Source organism: Mirounga leonina, unplaced genomic scaffold (assembly GCF_011800145.1).
Source record: "Mirounga leonina isolate KUSES-001 unplaced genomic scaffold, KU_Mleo_1.0 Mir_94, whole genome shotgun sequence".
In the NCBI taxonomy this organism is placed as follows: Eukaryota; Metazoa; Chordata; class Mammalia; order Carnivora; family Phocidae; genus Mirounga; species Mirounga leonina.
In genome coordinates this window covers 19,842,301-19,846,563 of record NW_023270855.1, presented here as the reverse complement: position 1 = coordinate 19,846,563, position 4,263 = coordinate 19,842,301, and positions in this window count along the sequence as shown.

Here is a 4,263-nt window from a genome sequence, read left to right as displayed (position 1 = left end):
TATTATACTAGTTTCAGGTGTATAACACAGTGATTTGACAATTCTGTACATTACATACTGCTCACTACGGTAAGTGTAGTTACCATCTGTCGCCATACAAAGTTATTACAGTATTATTGACTATATTCCTTATGCTGTACTTTTCATCCCCATTATTTATTTATTTTATAACTGGAAGTTTGTATCTCTTTATCACCTTCACCTATTTCACCCATCCCCCTCACTCTCTCCCTTCTGGCAACCACTTTATTCTGTTTTTATGAGTCTATTTCTGGTTTTTGTTTGTTTTTTTCTTTATTTTTCTGTTCGCTCATTTGTTTTGTGTTTTAGATTACATATGTAAGTGAAACCATATGGTATTCATCTTTTTCTGTCTGACTTATTTCACTTAACAGAATACCCTCTAGATCCATTGAGGGGACCAGGTTTTATTCCAGTGTTCCCACACTAACCTCACACCTTGCTTCAGCTCTAAGCTTTATTTCCTAGCCAAAGAAAAGTTTGACTACAATGCTGAATAACCACTCTAGTTTCTTACTTTCTTATAGTTTTGTGGCCTCAGACATTGTCTTCACTTTCCCACCAGCTCAGCTGTGCATATAAAAAGTTTATGCATCACTGAAGGATACCACATAAGACGTGAACAAATAAGAGACATGTAATCATGTTAGACTGGAAAAGCAACATGAGGAAGGTGTTAATTCTTCTTAAGTTAACTCACAAATTTATTTCAATGCCAGTAAAGTTTTTTTTTTTTTTTTAATTTTGAAATGAGACAAACCAGTTCTGAGTTCATATGGAAAAATAAATAAAAATAGTCTGGAAAGCTCTAAAACAATAGGACCCCCTAGTAGATACTTAAAAACATTATAATGCTAGTAAATAAAAGTGTACTCTCCCATGGAAGACAGACAAACAGAATAGAAAGCCCAGAAATATTCCAAAATGCACATGGAAATGGAGTATATGACAAAGGTGACATCTCCAATTGATATGGGAAGTAAGGCTGTGTCGTATTGGTTTGAGACAACTGATCGGAAAAAAAATAAAGTTGGGCTCATGCCTTAAACAGAATAAAGTCCAAGTGAATCAAAGATTTAAATTTTAAAATGAAACTACATTTATTTGTAAGGTTTCTTTATGCATATTCTAGATAATCTTACAAATCAATAAAAGGCAACTTGATAAAAAATGGCCAAAGACTTGAGCCGATGCTTCATAAAATAAGATGTCTAATTGGCCAATAAATACCTGGGAAAATGCTGACCTTCATTAGTCCTCAGGGAAAGGAAAATTATATCCACAATGAAACACCACTACACGTCCACTAGAATGGTTCATATGAAAAAGATTGATAATACCAGAGTTGGAGATGATGTGTAGCAACCAAGATTCTCATTCACTGCTGGTGGGTGTGTAAGTTGACACCATCACTTGGTAAAACTGTTGGCTGGCATCCACTAAAGCAGACCATTTACCTACTTTCTGATGTAGTAATGTCCCTCTTAGGTATATACTCAACACACATGAATTCGTTGCTCACCAAAAGACAAATGTAAGAATGTCCACAGTAGGTATAAAGTGAAAAGATTTCCTTCCACCCGTCCTTCATCTGTTCTGAGCTTTTTTTTTTTTTTGAGAATTTTTTATTGTTACGTTAATCACCATACATTACATTATTAGTTTTTGATGTAGTGATCCATGATTCATTGTTTGCATATAACACCCAGTGCTCCATTCAATAGTGCCCTCTGGGCTCACCCATCCCCCCACCTCCCTCCCCTCTAGAACCCTCAGTTTGTTTCTCAGAGTCCATCGTCTCTCATGGTTCATCTCCCCCTCCTTCATTCTTCCCCTCCTGCTATGTTCTTTTTTTTTTCCTTAACATATATTGCATTATTTGTTTCAGAGGTACAGATCTGTGATTCAACAGTCTTGCACAATTCACAGCGCTCACCATAGCACACACCCTCCCCAATGTCTGTCACCCAGCCACCCCATCCCTCCCACCCCACCCCCCACTCCAGCAACCCTCAGTTTGTTTCCTGCGATTAAGAATTCCTCATATCAGTGAGATCATATGATACATGTCTTTCTCTGATTGACTTATTTCGCTCAGCATAACACCCTCCAGTTCCATCCACGTCATTGCAAATGGCAAGACCTCATTCCTTTTAAAGGCTGCATAATATTCCATTGTATATATATACACCACAACTTCTTTATCCATTCATCAGTCAATGGGCATCTTGTGTTCTGGGCTTCTTAATATATAAGATAAATATATCTTTATTATTCAATCCTTGCTACTCAGAGTATTGGACTACCACCAGCAGCAAAAGCAACATCTAAGAACTTATTAGAAAAACAGAATCTTAGGTCACACCACAGATATACTACATTAATATCTGCATTTTAACAAGATCTCCACTTAGTTTGTCCACACATTCAAATTTGAAAAGCCATAGTATAAGCCATGGTTAGTCAGATATTCTCTTCTGTGTAGCTAAAATCATTCCAACAGATACAGACATAACCCAAAACCTCCTCTCCCTGCTGAATTTTTTTATTGGCTACCATCTTGTATATGTCAGTTTATACACTTCTCTTTGCTCCAGCAAACATATATATATATATATATATATATATATATATATATGTGGAAGTATGTCATTGTTCTAATTTGCATTTCTCTGATTACATCTGATGTGCAGTATCTTCTCACAAGTATCTTCTCATATGTCTATTTGCCATCTTTGGTGAGGTGTCTGTTAAGGTCTTTGGCCCATTTTTTAATAGGATTTTTTTTTTATTGTTGAGTGTTAAGCATTCTTTGTATATTTTGGGTAACAGTCCATGATCTAGTTTGCCTATTCCAAGTATTTTCTTCCAGTCTATAGCTTGTCTCCTAATTCTCTTGAGATTGTCTTTCACAGTGCATAAGTTTTTTATTATAATAATAAAGTCCAACTTATCAATTATTTCTTTCATGGATTGTGCCTTTGGTGTTGTATCCAAAAAGTCATTGTCATATACAAAGTCATCTAGGTTTTCTCCTATGTTATCTTCTAGGAGTTCCATTATTTTGCATTTTACATTTAGGTCTATGAACCATTTTGAGTTAGGTTTTTTGAAGGTTGTAAGGTTTAGGTATAGTTTTTTTGTTTTTTGTTTTTGCCTGTGGATGTCCTATTGTTCTAGCACTGTTTGTGAAAAAGACTATCTCTGCTCCATTGTACTGTCTTTGCTCCCTTGCCAAATAGCAGTTGACTATACTTATCGGGATCTATTTCTGGGCTCTCTATTCTGTCCCATTGGTCTGTTGTCTATTCTTTTACCAACACCACAATGTCTTGATTACCATAGCTTTAGAATAAGTCTCTAAGCCAGGTAGCATCAGTCTTCCAATTCTTTTCTTTTCCTTCAAAGTTATACTGGCTATTCTGAGTCTTTTGTTACTCCATATAAACTCTAGAATCAGTTTGGCAAGATCCACAAAATAACTTGCTGATATTCTGATTGGGATTGCATTTAATCTATAGATAAAATTGGGAAGAACTGACATCTTGACAATATTGAGTCTTCCTATAGGTGAACGTGGAACCTCTCCATATTTCTAGTTCTTTCTTTCATCTAATTCGGTGGTTTTCCTTATATAGATCTTGCACATGTTTTGTTAGGTTTATACTTAAGTATTCTTAAGTATTTCAGTTTGGGGGGGTTCTATTATAAACAGTATTGTGTTTATAGATTTCAAATTCCAGTTGTTCAATGCTGGCATATAAGAAAGTGATTGACTGTTGTATATTAACCTTGTATCTTGCAACCTTGCTATAATCGCTTTTTAGTTCCAGGAGCTTTTTTGTCCATTCTTTTGAATTTTCTACAGACACAATTTTGTTATCTGTAAACAAAGCAGTTTCATTTTTCCCTTCTAAATCTGTATACCTGTATTTTCTTTTCTTGTTTTACTGAAAAAGCTAGGACTTCCACTGTGATATTGAAAGGAATGTTAAGAGGGAACATCCTTGCCTTGTTCCTGATCTTAGGAAAACTTCTCATCATTAAGTATGATGTTACTTATAATGACTGTTGATGTTCTTTATCAAGTTGAGGAAGTTCCTTTTATTTCTAGTTTTCTGAGAGTTTTTCTCATGAATGGGTGTTGAATTTTTTTCTGCATTTCTTGACACGCTCATGTGATTTTTCTTTTATATCCTGTTGATGTGATGGATTACATTAGTTGATTTTTGAATGTTGAAC